This window comes from Cervus elaphus, chromosome 18, assembly GCF_910594005.1.
Source record: "Cervus elaphus chromosome 18, mCerEla1.1, whole genome shotgun sequence".
NCBI classification, from domain to species: domain Eukaryota; kingdom Metazoa; phylum Chordata; class Mammalia; order Artiodactyla; family Cervidae; genus Cervus; species Cervus elaphus.
Genome location: NC_057832.1, coordinates 22,260,639 through 22,285,327, shown reverse-complemented (window position 1 = coordinate 22,285,327; position 24,689 = coordinate 22,260,639). Strand labels below are relative to the sequence as shown.

At 37.0% G+C, this 24,689-nt stretch overlaps 1 long non-coding RNA gene across 1 annotated transcript; it reads right to left on the bottom strand.

Moving 5' to 3' along the window:
• Positions 1 to 275: 275 nt before the first annotated feature.
• LOC122673827 lies at positions 276 to 24,532 on the bottom strand. The gene is made up of 4 exons (XR_006334839.1): positions 24,522 to 24,532; positions 20,065 to 20,066; positions 11,074 to 11,079; positions 276 to 445 (listed from the first exon to the last, which is right to left on the bottom strand). It is a non-coding gene; the product is annotated as an uncharacterized LOC122673827 (long non-coding RNA).
• Positions 24,533 to 24,689: the final 157 nt, after the last annotated feature.

Here is a 24,689-nt window from a genome sequence, read left to right as displayed (position 1 = left end):
TGTTGATAGGAATGTAAATCAGTTCAGACACTGTGGAAAACAGAATGGAGTTTCCTTAAAAACATTAAAAGTAGAATTACCATATGATTCAGCAATCCTACTTCTAGGTATGTATTGAAAGGAAATGAAATAAGATATTGAAAAGATACCTACACTCCTGTGTTCATTGCAGCATTGTTCACAACATTCAAGGTAAGGAAAAACCTAAGTGTCCGTCAATGGATAAATAGATATAGACATATAAGAGAATGTTATTCAACCATGAGAAAGAAGGACTGATGATGAAGCTGAAGCTCCAATACTTTGGCCACCTGATGTGAAGAACTGGCTCATTGGAAAAGACCCTGATGCTGGGAGAGATTGGGGTCAGGAGGAAAAGGGGAAGACTGAGGATGAGATCACTGAGTGGCATCACCAGCTCAATGGACATGAGTTTGAGCAAGCTCTGGAAGATGACAGTGAAGGACAGGGAAGCCTGGGGAGCTGCAGTCCACGGGGTCGCAGAGAGTTGGACACAACTGAGGGACCCAACAACAACAACATGAGAAAGAAGGAAATCCTGCCTCTTGAGTCAACATGGATCGACCTTGAGGGCATTGTGCTAAGTGAGATAAGTCAGAGAAAGATAAATTAAATATGATATCACTTATCTGTGGAATTTTAAAAAGTTATACAAACAGAGAGTGGGATGGTGGTTACAGGAACCAGGGACAGAGGAATTATGGAGATGATGGTCAGAGGTTACACACTTTCAGTTATAAGATGAATAAGTCCTGGAGATCTAATGCACAGCATTGTGAGTATAGTCAACAATACTGTTTTATTCCTTGAAGTTGCTAAGAGACTAGATCTTAATTGTTCTAGTGAACAATTAGCATTGATTGTGTGATGTGATGGAGGCATTGGCTAATGTTACAGTTTCAATCATACTGCAATCTAGAGTTGTGTCAAATCAACACACCTTAAATTTACACAACAGTATGTCAATTATATCTCAATAAGGTTGGGAAAAATTGGGTGCTCATCTGAATAAAACATCCAAAAAGTCAGAGTTTAGAATCTAGTCAAAATCACAGAACCCACATATTAATAACTGTTGACCATACTTACAAAGTAACAACAAAATGGATGCTAATTCATGGAAAGTATTAAAGCAAGTGAGACTTTGATGAAATTGAGCAGAGCTCAGTCAAGGAGGTTTACACCAGACATTCAGGTGGCGGATGTCTTTATAGTGGCAAGAGGAAGAAGTTATTTCAGATTAGAAGAACAGCTTGAACTGAGAGAGAAACCATAAGGTAGATACAGTCTCATGTTGTGTTTTAGAGCAACAGGAAGACTGGACAGGTGATGCTCTTCTCCTGGGAAGCTATAGTCTTTACCCTCAACACTTGCGTATTTGTGCTCTCCATTTCATGGACAACACGTCTTGGTCCTGGTTTAAAAAAAAATCCAATAAATTGATTATGATTCTTGCAAATTTAGTTGCTGTTGCCAGTTCCTACCCATCCTCCCCACATTCTATTGCCAAGCAGCTTTATTTCCAGGTTTGCTTATGTGTTTTCTCCATCAGTTTGATTTTGGATGCTCTGCTTGCGGCTGCCTTAATTCTGTACAACATATAGACACCATTTAACAATATTTACCTCCTTTGATCTCGTACATGTTCCCACAAGTTGGTGCCTTATGCTGTGAATCCATCTTTTCAGTGTGAGTAGACTGGCTTCATATCAAGACCTTAATATACGTTTTTTCTTAAGACAGTGAAGATGAAAGGCTTTGAGTGGGCTTCAGTCTAGGACAGGACCACTTCAGCTTCATGGCTCTCACACAGACTCCACCTTCAGGACTCTATGATGTCACAAACTTGCCTCGTGAGCTTTATTACTGGGACTTGGTTGGGCTTAGCTTTCTTAAGTTCATCTACTCCTAGCTTGACCTTATACCAACAATGTAGCCACCAGTCAGCTCCTTGTGACTTCATCGAACAATCAGGAGAAATTGGTCTTATACATTTGTTTTATTTGTATTCTTAATTATTGTGACTCATATGGTTTGAAAGCTGAATGCTGGAAGCAAATCTAAAAGTCTATTTTTACGTTTGCTTATGGGTTTTATATAAAACAATTTTTGAAATGTAAAGGTAAGCACAAATGTAGGTGTTAATTATTGGATACATTTTAGTCATGCTAAGGAAAACATGTGTACTAACACATTATGCAAAGTAACAGATTTATTTAACACAATAGCAATCATTCTGAAGTACTGAGGCATTTTTTAAAAGCACAGCCTTTGCTAACAAAGACTCAGAAGTCATGTAGCATCTTTCCTGACACATTCTATTCACAGACAATGGCTCTCCTGGGTCAAGTGGAAGAATCACAGGATCCTCTTCATGGGAGAAGTCAAAGAATTCATTTTTGTCAAAGAATTTGGGTATATGTTTAAAAATCACCATAATCACTGACTATCCAAAATCCAGGTATGATTTTGGTTTAGTCCAATTTTTCACCTATCCCTTTAATGACAACCTGACTGGGCTGCTTTAATAAATACTAGGGACCATGTGGTTTAAACAATAGATGTTTATTTCTTACTGTTCCGGAGGCAGGAAAGTCCAAGATGCTAGCAGATTAGGTTCTCATAAAGGCTCTCTTCCTGGCTGGCAGGAAGCTGCCTTTTTGCTGGATGCTGGAGAGAAAAGCTGATGTCTATTCCTCTGCTTATAAAGGCACAAACCCCATCATAGGGGCCCCACCCTCATTGATGTTCAGTCACAAAGTTGTGTCCAACTCTTTGCGACCCATGGACTGCAGCACACTAGGCTTCTCTTTCCTTCACTATCTCCCAGAGTTTGTACAAACTCATGTCCATTGAGTCAGTGATGCCATCCAACCATCTCATCCCCCGTCATCCCCTTCTCCTCCTGCCTCAGTCTTTCCCAGCATCAGGGTCTTTTCCAGTGAGCCAGTTCTTCACATCAGGTCACCAAAGATTTGGAGCTTTAACTTTAGAATCAGTCCTTCCAATGAATATTCAGGATTGCTTTCCTTTAGGATTGACTGGTCTGATCACCTTGCTGTCCAAGGGACTTTCAAGAGTCTTCACCCTCATGGCCATATCTAAATATGATTACCTCCCTAATCCCCACATCCTCACCCCCCTACCATTGCATTGGGAGTTAGGGTTTCAACATATGAATTTGGGGGTGGGGGGCACATCCAGCCCATAAAACAACCTTTCCATGTGACATTGCAGTGCCATCCATTCCTCCATAGACGTGCTTTCTCCTGCCCATTGACTTTGGCCATGAACATGCAGACTTGCTTTGGCTAAAAATACCTTAAGAAGTAACATAAACAAAATTTGATATGCTCTTGAGTCATATAACTACCTTTACGACTGGCATTAGGAGAACATTATCCACCTGCTAGCATCCCAACAGGAGGGTTAGTGATGTGTAGAGCAGATCCAACCCAGCTGCTACAACATGAAGAGGTACCCTCACCAGCTAGAAGAATTCTAGGGACACACAGAACTGCCCAGCAAGCTCCTCTCAGGCTAGCTGCTACTGCTACTGCTGCTAAGTCACTCCAGTCATGTCTGACTCTGTGCGACCCCATAGACGGCAGCCCACCAGGCTCCCCTGTCCCTGGGAGTCTCCAGGCAAGAACACTGGAGTGGGTTGCCATTTCCTTCTCCAATGCATGAAAGTGAAAAGTGAAGAGTCACTCGGTTGTGTCCGACTCTTCGTGACCCCATGGACCACAGCCTAATAGGCTCCCCCATCCATGGGGTTTTCCAGGCAAGAGTACCGGAGTGGGTTGCCATTGCCTTCTAAACCCCAGGAAATCTACAAATAAGTACATATTTTAAGCCAGCTAGTTTCAGAGTGGTTTGTTATGCAGCACCAGTCAACCAAGACAGCCGTATTCTTCAAATATATCATGTTCCACAGCAGAATTATGAAATATTTTTATGTGAGTCTTTTATATTTCCATTCAAGTATAGTCCCGAGATTTTTTGCCTGTGGTGTTACTTTGAGTGGAATATTCACTATTACATTTTAAAACTATGAATAGCAAAGCAATTAAGATTTGAATATTAACTTTGTGCTCTGCCACCTTACTGAATTGTCTTAAAATTACTAATATCTTTTTTACATTGATGATAAAAAATGGCGTTTTGTTTTTCATAGAATCTAGAATAATCATCTATACTGAATGGTTATATTTACACATATTTCACCGTATTCAAATCTAACACCACATTTTTTTTGTTGTTCAAAATGTCTTTACCTGTGAGTTTGTTCTTTCAAGTCATCTTTCATGTAACTGGATCATACCCTCAATAAACTTAATTTTATTTAGTTTATTTAGTAGGCATAATTTATGGGCTTCCCAGGTGGCACTAGTGGTAAAGAATTCCACCTGCCAATGCAGGAAATGCTTGAAACAAGGGTTCGATCCCTGAGTTGGGAAAATCCCCTGGAGGAGCTCATGGCAATCCACTCCAGTATTCTTGCCTGGAGAAACCCATGGACAGAGGAGCCTGGTGGGCTTCAGTCTGGGGGGTCACAAAGAATTGGACATGACTGAAGCAACTTAGCATGCATGCACAGGGATAATTTATATGCGATGGAATACACATTTTAAGTGTACAGTTTAATGAGTTTTGACAAATGTATATAGCTGAGTAAACACCGCTATAATCAAAGATGCAGAAAGTTTTAATTACTCTAAAAGGATCCTTGGAGCTCTTTGAAGTTGAGCTTTATCCTGAATCCCAAAGCATCCACTGATCTCCTTTTTGCCATTACAGATTAATTCTGTCTCTTCTAATAAATTAGTAAGATGGAATCATACAGTACATGGTCTTTTGTATCTGGTTTCTTTTGTTCAATATAATGTTTCTGCAGTTCATCTGTATAGCTGCATACCTTGGAAGTACTTGTATTATTTGTTTTAACTGCCACATAGTATTCCATGTATGAATATATCACAGTTTTTCATTTACATTGGGGATGTTTCCAAATTTGGGCTAGTATTGTAAGTATTTCTATTTTCATATGTCTTATTCTTATTCTTGTATTTCTTTTATTGGGCAGGTCAATTCTTTTTGCTACATACCTAACATTAAAACTGGTGGGTCACGGGGTAGGTGTATTTTTAATATTATTAGAATTACCAAGCACATTTACAAAATGGGTCTACTGTTATGCATCCCCCACCAGCAGTATTTCAGCCATTCTAATGAATATGTAGTACTATCAAATTGTGGTTTTAATTTGCATTTCTATAATGACTAAGGATATTGAATGTCTTCTCATATACTTGATGGCCATTCAGACATCTTTGGTGAAATACCTACTTAAATCTTCTGCTTATTCTTTAATTTGGGTTGTTTGTATTTTTATCAATTAGTAGAACTTATTTATATATTCTGTGTCACAAAAATGTGTTGTAAGTATTTTCTTTTCTGTGCCTTTCCTTTTTCATGTACTTAACAGTGCCTTTGCAAGAACAGTTTAGGGAGACAGTTCTTCATAGGTTTCTCGTGTTTCTTCATTTATTGTGGGTAAGTTACTACCTGAAGTTTTTTCTAGACTATCTTTTAATGGATGCTTGTATAGCAAGTAGCTTTGGAAGCAACAGATGTTATCTCCCTACAGAGCAAAAGGCAGGCACATCAACTGTCCAGTATAATAAATGTAATGTCTCCTTCTAGAGCAAAGGGCCGCCATAGCACATTGCACATCATAGAAAATTGAGTTCCCGCCTCTGTAACGCGCTTTGGCTCAGTGGTAAAGAATCCACCTATCAGTATAGGAGATGAGGATTTGATCCTTGGTTGGGAAGATCCCCTGGGGGAGGAAATGGCAACCTATTCCAGTATTCTTTCCTGGAAAATTCCATGGACAGAGGAGCCTGGCCGGTTATAGTCCATCGGTCGCAAAGAGTCCAACATGACTGAGCATGCAAGCAAGAATGCCCCTCTATCTTGCAATTGACTGCATGTTCAAATATCTATCTGGGCCCATCTGCCTCATCCCTGTGGGATTTTGGGAACAAAGAAAATGGTGGAAAGATGCTAATAGTCACACTACTTGCTATGCCTTGAGTAATAAAGCTTGCTTTGACCGAGGAGTCTTGGATGATAGCATATATGAAACTATGGCAGGCTAACACATTCGTTTGCAAATTGGGTAAAATGTGAGATCCTTCACAGTTATTGGCAAGCAGACATTTGTAATTTTATGAAGTATACTTATCAATTTTTCCTTTTATAGTCATGCTTTTTTGTGTTCTGTTGAAACAAATAGCAAGGTCACTGAGATTTTCTTCTAAAATTTGTAATTTAGATTTTATGGTTAGGTTTATGATCTACGGTCTATGTGATCAGTTGCTTTAGTTGCGTACGGCTCTTTACAACCCCATGGACTGTAGCCCACAGGCTCCTCTGTCCATGAGGTTTTCCAGGCAAGAATACTGGAGTGGGTTACCATGCCCTCCTCCAGGGAATCTTCCCAACCCAGGGATTGAATTCAGGTATCTAACATCTCCTGCCTTGGCCAGCAGTTTCTTTACCATTAGCACCACCTGGGAAGTCCGGTCTAACATCTATCTCAAGTTAATTTTTGTATGTGTTGTAAAGTATGGATAACTTCATTTTAGAAAATAGTGAAATCTAGTTGTCCTGGCACCATTTTTGTAAACAATATTCTTTACCTCTGAATTATCTTGGTACCTTTGTAATAATCAAAGGACCATGGACACATGGGTTAGTTTTTGGATTCTCTATCAGTTCTTTTGTCTGTCTATATATGCCCATGTACTATAGTTTATATATGTCTTATATGTGGCAGTTCAATTTCTCCAACTTTGCGATTTTTATTTTAGCTCTTCTAGGTCTTTTGCTTTTTTATATACATGTTAAAGTCATCTTAGCAATTTCTATAAAAACTCTTGCTGTGTTTCTCATTGGGATTACATCACATCTGTTTATTAATTTGCCGAAATCTAAATCCAAATATTTAGTCTTCCAATCCATTAACAAATATATGTGTATTTTAGTTCCCTTTGATTTTTCTCACCAATGTTTATTAGTTTTCAGTTATACTTCCTTTCATTATTTGGCTAAATTTATTCCTAATTATTTCATATTTTTAGATGGTATTGTAAATGATGTAGGACTTCTCTGGTGGCTCAGATAGTAAAGACTGTGCCTGCTATGCAGGAAAGTTTGAAACCTGGGTCAGGAAGATGCCCTGGAGAAGGGAATGGCTACCCAATATGCCTGAAGAACTCCATGGACAGAGGAGACTGGTGGGCTACAGTCCATGGGGTCAGAAGAGTTGGACTTGATAGTTTTATAAATTTTATTTCATTTTTCATTTATTTATTGCTAGTACAGAGAAATATGATTGCTGCATCTTGACTTGGGTCATACTACTTTGCTTATTTCGCTTATTAGCTCTGGTAGTTTCATGTAGATTTCTTACTATTTTCTATATAGATGATCATGTTATCTGTGAATGAAGAAAGTTTACTTCTTTATTACCTATCTATATACCATTTTGTTCCCTTTTCTTGACTTATGGCACATGTGTAGTTTTCTTTAGAAAGGATATTTAATCAGAAATTTAATTTCTTTAATAAATATAGGGCTTTCTGACTATTTGGTTCAGGAGTCTGTAAATTTGTTTCTTCTTAAAAAAAAATACACCTCAACCAATTTGGCTTTTCTATTTCTTCTTGAATATATTTGTAAATTATGTTTTTCAAGAACTTGTTCATTTCATCTAGGTTATTGACATTATTGGTATATATTTTTAAAGTAAGGTTTTCATGACTTTGCTATCTTTAGCCATTTCTCTTTTTTTATTCCTGATATCAAGAAACTGAGTTATCTTTTTCTTTGGCTATTGTTCAATTCAGCTAGAGTTTTAGCAATTTTATTACCCTTCAGAAACAACTTTTTTGTTTTGTTAATTTTCTCTATTTTATGTTTCTTTGTTTAATTTTACTGGTTTATGCTATTATTATAATTTTTAACTTATATTATGCTTAAGACTGCTTCTTTTTTTATAGCTTCTTAATGGAGAATCCTGGATAACAGATATTAGACTTTTCTTTCTCATGTAAGATCTTAAAGCTATAAATTTTCCTCCAAATAATTTCTTTAGTTGCATCCCACAAATTTTATTATATTCTCTTTTCATTTTCCTTAGTTCTGTTTTCTAATTTCCGCTGTGAGTTTTTTAGCCCCATGTTTATTTCATCAATGTTTTGTAGTTTTCTGAACACAAATTTTTCACCTCCATAGGTTTATTCCTAAGTATTTTATTTTTTGGTGCTAGTGTAAATGATATTGTTTTCCTAATTTTCCTTTCAGATAGTTAACTGTTAGTGTACAGAAACGCAACTGATTTTTGCCTGCTGACTTTGTATTCTTCAACATTATTGAATGTATTACTTCTAACAATGTTGTGATGAAGCCTTTAGGATTTTCTATATATATTAAATCATGCCTGCAAACAGGGACAATTTTACTTCTGTCTTCCCAATTTTGATACCTGTTCCTTCTTGCTCTCTCTTTCTCTAACTGCACTGACCAGGACTTCTGGTACTATATTGAATAAAAATAGGAAGGACATCTTTGCCTTGTTCATAATACTAGAGGAAAGGTCTTAAGTTTTTTACCATTGATTAAAATGTCAACTGTGGATTTTCACATATGCCCTTCTTTTGCTGAGGTATGTTTCAAGTTTGTTGAGAGCTTTTATCATGAAAGAGCACAGAATTTTGTCAAATGCTTTTTCTGCATTTATTGAGATGGACATGTGGTTTTACATTTTGTTTTGTTTATGTAACGTATCACGTTAATTGATTTTCATACGTTGAATCATCCTTGCATCTCAGTGTTAAGCCTATTTGATCACAGTGTATGATGTTCTTAATGCGCTGTTAAATTTGGTTTGCTAGTATATTTGGCTTGCAGTATTTTGTTAAGAATTTTGGCATCTAAATCCACCAGGGGTATTGACCTGTAGTTTTCTTTTTTGGTGGTGTCTTTTTCTGGCTTTGGCATTAGGGTAATGCTAGCTTCAAACAATGAGTTTGAAAGTGTTCTCTCTCCTTCAGTTTTTTAGACCAGTCTGATAAGGATTGGAGCTGATACTTTACATATTTGGTAGAATTCACCAGTGAAGCCATCTAGTCGCAAACCTTTCTTTGATGGGAGGTTTTAATTATTTATTCCATCTCCACAGTAGCTATGTGTTTCTTCTGACTATATTTTTCATGATTCAGTCTTGGTAGGTTGTATATTTCTAGGAACTACCCATTTCTTCCAGGCTGTCCTATTTGTTGGTGTATCGTTGATCATACTAATCTCATGGTTCTTTTTACTTCTGTGGTGTCAGTTGTAATGTCTCTTATTTCATTTCTGATTGTTAGTATTAGCTTCCTTTCAGTTTATATACTTAGTTTCTCTTTAAATGGTACCTCAGGGACTTCCCTAGTGGCCCAGTTAAGAATCCACCTTCCTGGGCAGGAGACACAGTTTTGATCCCAGGTCAAGAAACTAAGATCCCACATACCACAGGCAACTTAGCCCACGTCCTGCCAGAACAAAAGATCCTATGTGACCTCAACAGATGCTGTAATGAAGGTCCTGTGTGCTGCAAGGCAACGAAGACCCAATGCAGCCAAATAAATAGACAAATATATAGGTTTTTAAAATGATACCTCATTTATTTGTAACTCCCATACAATCCAGATAGGAAAAAAAATCAGACAAGATCTCTCCCTTTGTGGATCTTGGAATTTATTGGTATGGTTATGATAATGCTTACATCTTCTGAAATAATATGAACCTATGTCAATGCTAAATTCAATTCTCTTTATTTCCCTTGTTCAAATCCAAACTCATAAAGCCCAGATAAATTTCCTCTCCTTCTATACTGCTTTCTTCCTCTGTCCAATGAATGTCTCCTTTTTTCTTAGGTATTATATTACCATCTGGACCAATGTGCAGGCTTTATATCACATACTCTCAATTTAATTAATCAAATATACTACCAGAACATATTTATTCTGTATTATATTACCATTTTGGAACACATTTTCCCACACCGGAATATTTTCTTTGGATCTGTCAAAGATAGAGCCAAACATTAAAGTGGTGAAAACAGATTCTATTCAGTAACTACTGATGATAGGGGAAAGGGCTGAGCTTCATTCCAATTTGTGCAAAAGTGACTGTGTGTTTTAAAGGGCTGATTCATGTCAATGTACGGCAAAAACCACTACAATATTATAAAGTAATTAGCCTCCAACTAATAAAAATAAATGGAAAAAAATTTTAAAAAAATAAAAATAAAGGGAGAATGAGGGATTAGGGAAGGAGAGAGCTCAAACTGTGTCAGGGGAGTGGGAAGTTATGAAAACTTGGGGAAGAAGGTCCATCAGTAGACAAGCAATTAGGCGAGCTGTCTCTCCTAGCTAGTAGTGTTTGAAGTTAGGATTATACCGTCCCCCAGAGGCTGGGAGACAGAGGTCCTTTCCTTTCTAAAGTTTACATTTTAAACTTGAAATTCTTTTGATAGCCTTGGGCTTTTTCAGGCAGGAACTCAAAGAAGGGCTGGGTCATCCCAGGGCTGTGGCCTTAGGCTGCCAACCCAAAGCCCTGAGTGGTTTGGTAAAAGTCTCGTAGTGTAGAGGTTTGAAGGAATTGTTATGTACTAAGAGTCCTTCTGTAGTACTTAGCTTCCATCTTCAGTTCAGTTCAGTTCAGTCGCTCAGTCGTGTGACCCCATGAATCAGACTCTTTGCGACCCCATGAATCGCAGCACGCCAGGCCTCCCTGTCCATCACCAACTCCCGGAGTTTACTCAAATTCATGTCCATCAAGTCGGTGATGCCATCCAGTCATCTCATTCTCTGTCATCCCCTTCTCCTCCTGCCCCCAATCCCTCCCAGCATCAGGGTCTTTTCCAATGAGTCAACTCTTCGCATCAGGTGGCCAAAGTATTGGAGTTTCAGCTTCAGCATCAGTCCTTCCAATGAACACCCAGGACTGATCTCCTTTAGGATGGACTGGTTGGATCTCCTTGCAGTCCAAGGGGCTCTCAAGAGTCTTCTCCAACACCACAGTTCAAAAGCATCAATTTTTCGGGGCTCAGCTTTCTTCACAGTCCAACTCTCACATCCATACATGCCACTGGAAAAACCATAGCCTTGACTAGACGGCAGCATTCCAAATTAGTTTAACTATGAATAGTACTTTATTTTTTGGTGATCCTTTAAAATTTTAATATTTATTTTGATAAATATATAATATTTTAAGTTTTGAGGAAAGCTATGCTTATATGACATTGCATGAATCAGAAAGAAAAATGTTGAAAAATTAGTCCTATTTCCCTAAAAGATAGTTTTTCAAAGTCATTGCAGTTTTGTTTTTTATTTTTATGGTATTTAAAAAATTTTTTATATTATAGTTGATTAATAATGTCATTAGTTTCAGGTATACAGCAAAGTGGTCCAGTTAAACATAAACATCTATCTATTCTTTTTCAAGTTCTTTTCCCAGTTAGGTTATTATAGAATATTGAGTATAGAGTTTTCTGGGCTATATATAGTAGGTCCTTATTGGTTGTCAATTCTAAAGATAGTAGATAGTAGTGAATCCCAAACTCCCTGTCTATCCCTCCTGCCACTCTAGGAACTGTGTTTATTCTCTAAGTCTGTGAGTCTGTTTCTCTTTTGTAAATTAGTTTATTTGTATCATTCATTTTTTAGCTTCCACATATAAGCGATATGCTATGATATTTGTCCTTTAATGATGATAGTCCTTTAATAGCCAGATTCCAGTTCTTGTTTTCTGTCGGTATTGGTGGCCTGTTCTGCCCATCGCTGCATACTGAAGATCCAGTGCAAGGGCTGATGAGTGCGGTTGAGCAGCTTACATACTGCACAAATGCCCCTGGATGAAGAGTGAGGGAGAGCTTAAATCCAGCTTGTGCTTTGCGTGCTGTGAGTCCCAACACCAGCAGTCCTATCTTCCACATCACATAAATATTCATGCGACCTACTGGTTATCCTGCCAGTGGCAATGCCTAGGTCACAGGGTTCTAAATGATACCAGATAGACATCTTCTAACCTTTTGTTCTGAAGAGCCGAGGTAACAGCAGCTTTAAGCCGAAATTTTCAATAATTACCTTGGCTTTTGCCTTTGCTTTGCAACCAGAGAAATTTCCATTTGCTAAGGTTCAGTTTTTTTGCGCACTTAGAGCACAAGTGAGTCCTTCATACGAGTCTGATTAGATTCCACTGAAGGTCTTCAAAAGAATGGTTTTGTAGCCGGGAGCCTCTCAAACATAATCACTACCTTAGTAACCAATGTCATAACGAAGAGAAACAGATTCCCCTTGGGGGAGTTGAGTGTCTTTCTGTTGATTTTGGTTTGAGATTGCGGTAGATTTATCTGCTTGTATTATCATTTTCCATAGAAGTTTATGCAGAGATATTTTCAAGTAGGGTCATGATTTGTTCTTGAGTAATACCAATTCTTTTTTTTTTACATTCATGGGGATTTTGTTAGATTTTGAAAGTTTGTGTTTTTCAACTCAGTAAAGTGTTTCATTCCTTCATTACCAACTTGTACATTCCCACTAATCCATCCCCAATTTTTCTCTACCAAAACATAAAAAATTAAAGACCATTTTGATTTTTTTCAGTGTCATAACTTTGCATTTTAGATTCCATAGGAAGTAATTAAGAACCAGCAGTGAGAATAGAAAGTGATATATTTGCTTAGATCAAGAAAATTAATTTTTAAAGTTCTTCATGGTAGTACAAGATATTTATTTATTTATTAATTTTTTTGGAAAAAATATGGAAAGGCTAAAAGCTGGGATGTTTCTCAGCATCCTATGCCAACCTCAACTTTACTGATACCTACATTTCAGACTTTGTATATTTGACCAAACTGGCTTTTTTCCCCCAGTTTTTGCCTGAAACCAAAACAGATTCCAAGGTCTCCCATTGAGCATCAGAGAGGTAAATTTCTGCCCACTTCTAAGAAGCAAAGATTCTTAGTTGTCTGTTTCAAGACTCATCAGAGCATATTCTTCAGTTACCATAGAAGCTGTCTCCAGCTAAATTTGAGAGGGTCTCTGGGAAGAACTGAAATAACAACAATAATAGAAAGAACCAGGTTTTAATTCTTCTGGAAATGATTTGCATTTTTTTTCCTTACCTGAGGTGCCAAATTATTTAATTAGACTACATTGACCTGACTTGGATATTAATGATTCTAAAGATAATACATGTGGGAAATTTTTTTGATAGGAAAAAAAAATTAGAGAATTGGAAAAGAAAAGCTGATAGAATCCACATTGGCAAACAAGTTTTAATTTTTCAAAGTTGACCATTTCAGTTATGTAGGTTTTACTATTGATTTCATCAGTTGTACTCAAAAGTGAATGCTATAATAATTCATGCTAGTTTGTATCTATATTGTTCTCAGGTAAATAAATAGCAATCAATTTATTTTTAAAAGCTTTTTATAATCCTCAGCATTTAATATAATTAAATTTTTAGTCAGTTTATCTAAAATACTTCCTAATGTCCAAGTTTAAGTGATATTCATAGTTTTGTCTTACTTGGCACAGATGCAAGTATTGTTACAATAAACTGAACATTTTTCCGGTATCAAAAATTCATAGTTGTATTATATAAAGAACATATTAGTTTTTCAGATTGAATGTAAAATTCTATATAGTTATGACAACTATTTCTTTGTTCCCCTGTTGTAGAAATATCTCTTTAAATTTCAGATTCTTTTTCATGTGTTCACAAACATAAGAATTTTACTTTGAATTTATTTTTCTTGATGGAAAAATTTAGAGAAGACAATAAATTATGAAATGGAAGAGAAAGAACTTAGACAATTTTCTCAAAGTCAGTCCAGCCCTCTGATTGGAGGAAAGCAGTCTGAGGTGATTTCTTCATTATTGTATCATGTCTTACCGTAGTGTGAATGTTATCAGAACTGAGGTTCTTAGTCCCTGATATAGTGTGGCTGGTCTTTCCACTTGGCTTATTTATGTCACCTTTATATTTGAAGACTACCCAAATGGTAGTGCTGTGCATTAATACATCTCTTAAAGTAGCTGAAAAACCCCAAAGCTTTGGTCTTTGGGGTTTGTTGCTTTGCCTCGGTAATAAAGGCAGTACTTCAGTAAAAGTATGGTAAACCCTCAAGTTTTCTGAATATGTGTGTTTCAAAAACTGCAATATGGGTGGCCATGATGAAATATTTTGAACATAAAGTATGTGGGAAACAATCAGATGTTTGACTACATGGTGTTTGTCATGAAACATAAATTTGAATGGACACGGACCTTGCTGTTTATCCACCCTTTATATAATAACTTGCCTCTGCTAATCCCAAACTCCCGATCCATTTCTTCCCCATCCACCTCCCCTTGTCAGTCACAAGTCTGTTCTCTATGTCCATGAGTCTGTTTCTGTTTAGATTCCACTTGTAAGTGTTATTGTTTTCTGACTTACTTTACTTAGTATGATCATCTCCAGGAAGGACAACTGTCATGAAATTTTATTCCTAGGCTGCCTGAGTAGCCAGATGATTTGTTGTTTATTAATCTGCCTACATATTTACCTAATGAAATTCACCATAGTAGTTATTCTGCCCTTGTTTCATGTATGTCAAATGTCTATATGTAATGTACTTTGATCATGTCATGATTGTATCACAAGAGGTACAATTTATAAAGTTGACTACTTGATAAATTATTCCTCTCTGGTAGAAAAGATAATAAATTATTATTATGTTAATTGATTACATTCTTTCCCCCTCATATAACCCACAGATTGAAATCTGTTTTGTTCCCTTGAAGATAATACTTAATGAGAGGTGATTAAATATGATTTTCATTAATGAAATAGTTTTTGTTTCAAGTGTAAATGTTAAACAAAAACATCTTCTGCAACTGATAACTGCTTAAAGCTCTGAAAGTTTATGTATATTCAACTCATTCACCTATCACAAAGTCAAACTATTCAACTTCACAAAAATCAAGCCATCTATGTCTTGTCACCACTGATCCTAGCTCACAAATACTGTCTTGCACCCCTGTCATAAATAAATTAGGACATATGTAACAGTAAGGAAGAGGTAAATGCTAGTGACACTGACGTAGCCCTAAACCAGTGTGTTTAGGCATAAATCTTTTTTTTTCCAGTAACCTGTTTTAGAGGGTGAGAAAAGTATGTGGAAGTTCTCACTTGGAAAAGTAAATAACTTTGAAATATTTAATTATAGCATGACTATCACCCAGATGTAGAATAAACATGTATCAAAGATGTCTTTGACCTAATAAGGGTGGCAGTAGAATGGTTAATCTGGCCTAAAGAAACTTTGGAATATATACATGGAGAAAGAGAGCTAGAGAGAAGGAGATTAACATGATTTATATCAAGTCAGTCAGGAGAAAAAACTTCCTGAAATAAGTACTCAATGAGAGATAAAACTGATTAGTATCCTACAGGGCAATAAAACCATAACCTTTTGTATTATCTTTTCTAACATTTGCACCTCTACTGGAAAAAAAAAAATCTGTATCATTGACATACAATTCACAGAATCTGGGTCTTAATCAAAGGTAACTAGTAAGTTAAACAAAGGTTTATCCCTTAGAGGATTAGATAATCCTTGGGTGGTCCCATCAGACAGTGTTCAGTAGGATACTGAAATGACATACTGTCATGCTTTTGTCCTATTTCAAATAGGTGTAATTTTTTTTAGCAGTACCAGTTTCTTTACCCAGTATCTAAAGACTGCTTTCTGTACTTGTCACATCATCATGCTTTAGTAGAAAACTCCTATTTTGAACTGAATTCTCCCCCTTTGCATCACAGAATATGCAGTCCTGAACAAAGGGGGAAATAACTTTCTTTCTGGAATTTTTCTGAGGTTATGCAGAATTTTAATATCAAGAAAGAGTCTTTGATCTTAGTAAAAGTCCCCAAAATGGAGAAAAAGGAATCAATGCTCTATTTATATAAATATGGCAAAAAGGGCCCTGTCTTCCTCTGCCTTATTGAGAAATCAGGAAAAAGGTGAAGACCTTTATTATTTGGACATTGTTTCTAATATGTATAAATATTTTAAATTTATGATGTGTTTTGAGTTTCTTAGATTTTTGCTTTGCTTAGAATTATGTTCCTTACATCCTGGCTACCATTATTTGATCATCATTGGGATAACTTGTTCAATCTTATACTTGAAATTCCTCATTTCAAGAAACTTTCTGCCCTCCAGATCCACAACTGTCACATATTGCACTGTATTTTGTTTATCTCACAAGGCACATTTCCCTTTTCAGAACAAAAGTAATTTATATGAGACCTATATTTTAAATGCGGGATTTATTGGAACCTACAACGGGAAGAACTAATGTCCTTTACTTAATAAAGTTGAAAACCCAACTCCACAATGTATTGTTTCTGCAAAGAATTTTTATTAAAAAATATTGCAATAAAAGATTACAGAATAGCATATTGAAGAGCATATGGAGAAGTTTTTGCCTGAGGGAGTAAAAACATTAAATGACTTTGAATCATTTTATCAAAAAAATGTTGCAAACCAAGTGAGTGAAAAGTGAAGTCCCTCAGTCATGTCCGACTCTTTGCAACCCCATGGACTGTAACCTACCAGGCTCCTCCATCCATGGGATTTTCCAGGCAAGAGTCCTGGAGTGGGGTGCCATTTCCTTCTCCAAAGAATGAATGATAAATAGTAACTCAGTGCAATTGACCTTGTTGTTGTTGTTCAGTCGCTCAGTTGTGTCTGACTCTTTGCAACTCTGTGGACTGTGGCACACCAGGCTTCCCTGTCCTTCACCATCTCCTGGAGCTTGCTCAAACTCACTAGCAAGTCTCAATTGACCTTTTTAGACTGCTAAGAATTTATACGTACAGTCCAAACCAAGTGGACTTTTCATACTTCAGCATATACTTTTAAAAATATAAACTTTATTTTCTAAGAGAGTTTTAGATTTCCAAAAAATGATGCTAATGCTTTACCGAATGCTTTGCCCTCACACCCAGGTCTCCTTATTGACATTGTATCAGTATGATACCAGGTGGCGCTAGAGCAGGAGACGCAAGAGGCATGGGTTTGATCCCTGGGACAGAAAGATCCCCTGCAGCAAGACACAGCTGCCCACTCCAGCATTCTTGCCTGTAAAAGTCCAAGGACGGAAGCCTGGCTGGCTATGGTTCATGGGGCTGCAAAGAGTCAGACACGACTGAGTGACTGAACACACACTTTCATGCCAACCTCAGTCAGCAGCCTTAGGTATTGTTTGCCAGGTTCGTCCACTGTAAAGATACTTTCCTCTCTCCTTTCCATATTGTATACTTTGGAGGCAAGTTGCTATGTACAGTCCACATAAAAGAATGGGGGTTTTGCCTCCATTTCTCGACATCAGAGTATCTGCAAAAATTATTTAAAACTCTCTGCACAAGAAATTTATCTCTTCTGTTCTTTATTTGTTTAATCATTTAGTTCTGTAAGAATGGCCTTATAGATGTTTATTTTATACTTTGTGTTACAGCCCAGGACTGTTGTTGTTATTTTGTTTTTTAGTTGCCCAGATTGTTGCAGCTTTGACCACCGGTCAATCTTTCATTTTGCTTGTGTGTCCCTTTGACGTGTCCCATCATGTGGGGTTTTGATTTGTTTTTGCCTCTTTCATATTTCTAGTACTATAATATGCTCCAGGATTATCTTACTTCCTGCCCCTGCCCTAGAATCAGCCACTTCTCCAAGGAGCCCTTGTTCCCCATTGTCACTGGAGTATCACTGCTTCAAGCCCTCTTAGCTGACAGAGCAAGAGATACATATGTGTCTATCAACTACTGGATAAACAAATATATTCATTTCTATATATATAATCATCTTGTATTTATTTTAAACTAAACATGAGTTTATAACCAAATCTCAATCCTGATCCATTACCACAACAAATACTTTTTGTGAAGAAGAGAAATTTTCTTTTTCATATAATGGGGTTACTCAATTCAAACCCTCTTTAAGTTGTAATTTTGACTTTGATTTCAACATTAGCCTCTGTTTTGCTTTCTATAAAAAGTTATTAAAATAGACTCATTTAAATATCAGCCTAGCATTTGGTTGATTAAAGTTGAACACCTATTCATCTTCTAGGTACACAATTTTATTACTTAGTAATATCTAGATATAAGGGCTTCCCTGGTGGCTCAGACGGTAAAGAATCTGCCTGCAATGCAGGAGACCAAGGCTCAGTCCTTGGGTTGGGAAGATCCCTTGGAGAAGGGAATGGTTACCCACTCTAGCAGTTGTGCCTGGAGAATTCCATGGTCAGAGGAGCCCGGTGGGCTACAATCTACAGGGTCTCAAAGAGTCAGACACGACTGAGCAACTAACACTTTCACTTTTTTTTTCATCTAAATATAATCATCAACTTACGTCTTTTAGTTTGATTATCAAAGGAAAAGAGAAGTTCCAAAGAGGTGACTTGACTTGATAATAAGTTCATTCTCTCAATAAGTCTTTATTTTTAAAAAAAATTTGTTTAGTGAAAAATAAATACAGAAAAAATCACAACAAACAAACAAACAAAACCAATAGTAAATGAGTTAAGGGAAATATTAGAAAAATGCAAAATTAGAATGGGTTGTACCTATAGTCCCTTCACTGTATATTTGCTAGTTTTGAAAATCACTAATAAGTGATTAGTTTCAAGGGATTTAAGTATCAGATGGAAAGTGACATTAGACTTAAGTAAGAACTTAACTTAGGGATTCAGTAATTTTGGGATTGTAGGTACTTTATATGGCAATTCTAATCCAAACATATATTATGTAAAAAGATCTATATCTTTGTTGTTGTTGTTGAACTGCCAAGTTCCTGCCCTTTGCGACCTCATGGACTGCAAGTACTACAGGCCTCCCTGTCCTTCAGCATCTCTCGGAGTTTTCCCAAGTTCATCTACATCGAGTGAGTGGTGCCATCCAACCATCTCATCCTCTGTTGTCCCTTTCTCCTCTTGCCTTCAATCTTTCCCAGGATCAGGGTTTTTTCCAATGAGTTGGCTCTTCGCATCAGGTGGCCAAAGTATTGGAACTTCAGCTTCAGAATCAGTCCTTCCAATGCATTTTCAGAGTTGATTTCCTTTAGGATCGATTGGTTTGATCTCCTTGCAGTCCAAAGGACTCTCTGAAATCAAGAAGTGTGATGCCTCCAGCTTTATTCTTTTTTCTCAAGATTGCTTTGCTATTCAAGTCTTTTGTGGTTCCATACAAATTATAGGATTTTTTTTTCTATTTCTGTTAAAAAAAATCACTGGAATTTTGATGGTCATTGCATTGAAATCTGTGGATCAGAGTTCAATCTTTGGGTAGTATAGACATTTAAACTATATTGATTTTCCAGTCCTTTAGAATGGAATATTTTTGCATTTGTATCTTCTTCACTTTACTTCATTAATATTACAGTTTTCAGTGTATAGATCTTTCACCTTCTTTGTTAAACTTATTCCTAAGTATTTTATTCTTTCTGAATAAGTGGGAGTTTTTTCTTGATTCCTTTCTGATATTTTGTTGTTAGTGTACAGAAACACAAATAATTTTTGTATAGTGATTTTCAATCATGCAACTTTATTGGATTCATTTATTAACTCTAAAGAATTTTTGGCGATGTCTTTGGGGTTGTATGTGTAGTATCATGTCATCTGCAAATATATAGAGCTTTCCTTCTTCCATTCCTATTTTGATGACTTTCATTTCTATTTGGGGGGCTTTCCAGGTAGCCCTAGTGGAAAAGAACCTGCCTGCCCACGCAGGAGACATCAGAGATGCAGGTTCAGTTCTTGAGTTGGGAAGATTCCCCTGGAGGAAGTCATGGCAACCCATTCCAGTATTCCTGCCTGGAGAATCCCATGGAAAGAGGATCCTGGCGGGCTAAAGTCCACAGGGTAACAAAGAGTTGGACACAACTGAAGCGACTTAGCATGCATGCACACATTTCTTTTTTTGCCTAATTGCCTTGGCTAGGATATCAGATACTATGATGAATAAAATGACTAGAGTGGATTTTCTTGTCTTGTTCTCAATCTTAAAGGAAAACCTTTCAGCTTGTTATCACTGAGTATGATGTTAGCTGTGGGTTTCTCATATGTGGACCTTTATTATGTTGAGGTACACCCTCTTTGTTAAGAGTTTTTATTCATGAATCTATGTTGAATTTTGTCAGATGCTTTTTCTGCATCTATTGAGATGATACTATGATTTTTATCCATCATTTTCTTAATCTGGTGTATCACATTGATCGGTATATGTTGAAATATTATTACTTGATCATGGTGTATGAGGCCTTTCATTTTACTGTTGAATTCAGTTTGCTAATATTTTGTTGAGCATTTATGCAACTATATCTATTAGGAATATTGGCCTATAATTTTTTTTTCTTTTCACATCCTTGTTTGGCTTTGGTATCAGGGTAATGCTAGCTTCATAAAAATGAGTTTGGAAGTGTTCACGCCTCTTCTATTTTTCAGAAGATTGGATTGATATTATTTCTTCTTCTTTAAATGTTTGTTAGAATTTACCAGTGAAGCTGTCTAGTTCTGGACTTCCGTTGCTGGGAAGTTTTTGTTAATTTTCAATCTCCTTAAAAATACCTGGTCTGTTCAGATTTTCTATTTCTTTATGATTCAGCCTTGGTAGGTTGTATAATTCTAGAAGTTTATCCATTTCTTCAAGATTGCCCAATTTGTTGCTGTATATTGTTCACAGAAGTCTTTTATGATCTTTCGCATTTGCTTTACATCCACTATGTATCCTCTCTATAATTTTATTCATCTGAATTTTCTCACTTTTTTGGGAGTAAGTCTAGCTGAAGGTTTCTGTATTTTATTTATTTTTTTCCAAAACCAGTTTTTAATTTCATTGATTTTTTTCTATTGTCTTTTAGTCTCTATTTCATTTATTTCCACTCTGATCTCTGTTATTTAGTTCCCTCTAGCAATTTTGGCTTGTGTTTGGTCTAATTCTTTTACTTCTCTGAGGTATTAAAAAAAAGCCTATTTTTGATCTTTCTTATTTCTTAATAAAGGAGTATTATTATAAACTAACTTTTAGAACTGCTTTGCTGCTCCAGTAAATTTTGGTAAGTTGTGTTTCCATTTTCATTCATCTCAAGATAAGTTTTATTTTTCTTTTGATTTTAGACTTGACCCATCAATTTTTGTTTAATCTCCATTGTTGTTTAATTTCCATTTGCGAATTTTATAATTTTCTTTTTATGATTTATTTTAGTTTTATATTAGTTTTATTTTAGTTTTATATATTTATTTCTAGTTTCATTATCATTGTGAACAGTGATGTCCTACTGTATAGTACAGGGAACTATATTCACTAATTTGTGATACACTATAAAAGAAATGAATAAAAATTTTCAAAAGAATGTAAAGAAATAGTAAAGAGTATATAAAGAGTAAAGATCTACAAGTTCATACAATCTACAAGTTCATACAATGAAAGAGAGTAAAATGGTACTGAAAATCAAATGTTTGTGGTGGATAGTATAGATTCATGTTTCAAACACTAATGTAGTGTTATTAGAATATTAAAAAATCCAATGAGGTCCTAATCCCATAAGAAGATAGTTATCTTAAAGATAAAAACAACAGATGCTTTGCTGCAAGCTACTGCATTAAAGCTAAAATGGTGGAAAACAAACAATAGAAGATTAGTGTGTTTGACATCTGATAGCATGTTCTGTCTTACCTGCAAATTATTTCTTACCAAGTCAAGATTATTCTCACTGAAGGCCTTTGAGTAAAAGGTTGAAATTTCATGAGACATTTCCTATATACACAATTAATCATGTAAGCATGAATATACATGGAAATAAATTTAAAAACAGGAAACAGTTCCGTTCAGTTCAGTTCTCTTCAGTCGCTCAGGCTGTCTGACTCTTTGCAACCCCATGAATCGCAGCACACCAGGCCTCCCTGTCCATCACCAACTCCCGGAGTTCACCCAAACCCATGTCCATCGAGTCAGTGATGCCATCCAGCCATCTCATCCTCTGTCGTCCCGTTCTCTTCCTGCCCCCAATCCATCCCAGCGTCAGGGTCTTTTCCAATGAGTCAACTCTTCGCATGAGGTGGCCAAAGTATTGGAGTTTCAGCTTCAGCATCAGTCCTTCCAATGAACACCCAGGACTGATCTCCTTTAGGATGGACTGGTTGGATCTCCTTGCAGTCCAAGGGACTCTCAAGAGTCTTCTCCAACACCACAGTTCAAAAGCATCAATTTTCAGCACTCAGCTTTCTTCACAGTCTAACTCTCACATCCATACATGACCACTGGAAAAACCATAGCCTTGACTAGATGGATCTTTTTTGACAAAGTAATGTCTCTGCTTTTTAAAATGCTATCTAGGTTGGTCATAACTTTTCTTCCAAGGAGTAAGCATCTTTTAATTTCATGGCTGCAATCACCATCTGCAGTGATTTTGGAGCCCAAAAAATAAAGTCTGGCACTGTTTCCACTGTTTCCCCATCTATTTCCCATGAAGTGATGGGACCAGATGCCATGATCTTAGTTTTCTGAATGTTGAACTTTAAGCCAACTTTTTCACTCTCCTCTTTCACTTTCATCAAGAGGCTTTTTAGTTCCTCTTCACTTTCTGCCATAAGGGTGGTGTCATCTGCATATCTGAGGTTATTGATATTTCTCCCAGCAATCTTGATTCCAGCTTGTGCTTCTTCCAGCCCAGCGTTTCTCATGATGTACTCTGCATATAAGTTAGATAAGCAGGGTGACATTATGTAGCCTTGACATACTCCTTTTTCTATTTGGAACCAGTTTGTTGGTCCATGCCCAGTTAATAGAGCTAAAAAAAAAAAAAGCAGTATCAGTTCAGTTCAGTTCAGTTCAGTCACTCAGTTGTGTCCAACTCTTTGCAATCACATGGACTGTAGCACACCAGGATTCCCTGTCCATCACCAACTCCTGGATCTTAGTCAAACTCACGTCCACTGAGTTGGTGGTTGGTGATGCCATCCAACCATCTCATCCTCTGTCATCCCCTTCTCCTCCCACCTTCAATCATTCCCAGTAACACGGTGTTTTCAAATGAGTCAGTTCTTTGCATCAGGTGGCCAAAGTACAGGAGTTTCAGCTTCAGCATCAGTCCTTCCAATGAATATTCAGAACTGATTTCCTTTAAGATGAATTGGTTGGATCTCCTTGCTGCGTAAGGGACGCTCGAGTCTTCTCTATCACCACAGTTCAAAAACATCAATTCTAACTGTCCAGTTCTAACTGCTGTTTCTTGACCTGCATACATATTTCTCAGGAGGCAGATCAGGTGGTCTGATATTCCCATCTCTTGAAGAATTTTCCACAGTTTGTTGTGATCTACACAGTCAAAGGCTTTGGCAGAGTCAATAAAGCGGAAGTAGGTGTTTTTCTGGAACTCTCACACTTTTTTGATGATCCAACTAATGTTGGCAATTTGATCTCTGGTTCCTCTGCCTTTTCTAAATCCAGCTTGAACATATTGCCAATGCCTGTTGAAGCCTGGCTTGGAGAATTTTGAGCATTACTTTGCTGGCATGTGAGATGAGTGCAGATGTACAGTAGTTGAGCATTCTTTGGCATTGCCTTTCTTTGGGATTGGAGTGAAAACTGACCCTTTCTAGTCCTGTGGCCACTGTTGAGCTTTCCAAATTTGCTGGCATATTGAGTACAGCACTTTCACAGCATCATCTTTCAGGATTTGAAATAGCTCAACTGGGGTTCCATCACCTCCACTAGCTTGGTTCCTAGTGATGCTTCCTAAGGCCCACTTGACTTCATATTTCAGGATTTCTGGCTCTAGGTGAATGATCACACCATTGTGATTATCTGGGTCATGAAGATCTTTTTTATATAGTTCTTCTGTGTATTCTTGCCACCTCTTCTTAAAATCTTTAGCTTCTGTTAGGTGCATACCATTTCTGTCCTTTATTTGAGGTTGCATCTGTCATTGTATCTGGAGCCTCAGTGGCTGTGAAGATAGCATCTACCAGCCATTTGCATGCTTTTCCAAGAGTCATATGTCCAAACCATCCAGATGTGATCCTAGTGGAGGACTACAGAGCTGCTGATATGATCTGTCCTGAAAGTGGCCTGGTTGTAGGCCACCCAAGATGAATGGGTCATGGTGGAGAGTTTGTTAAAACGTGGTCCACTGGAGAAGGGAATGGCAAACCACTTCAGTATTCTTGCCTTGAGAATCCCATGAACAGTATGAAAAGGCAAAAACATAGGACAATGAAAGATGAACTCCCCAGGTCAGTAGGTGCCCAATATGCTATTGGAGATCAGTGGAGAAATAACTCCAGAAACAATGAAGAGATGGAGCCAAAGCAAAAACAACACCCAGTTGTGGATGTGACTGGTGATGGAAGTAAAGTCCCATGCTGGAAAGAGCAATACTGCATAGGAACCTGGAATGTTAGATCCATGAATCTAGGAAAATTGGAAGTGGTCAGACAGGAGATGGCAAGAGTGAACATCGACATTTTGGGAATCAGCCAACTAAAATGGACTGAAATGGGTGAATT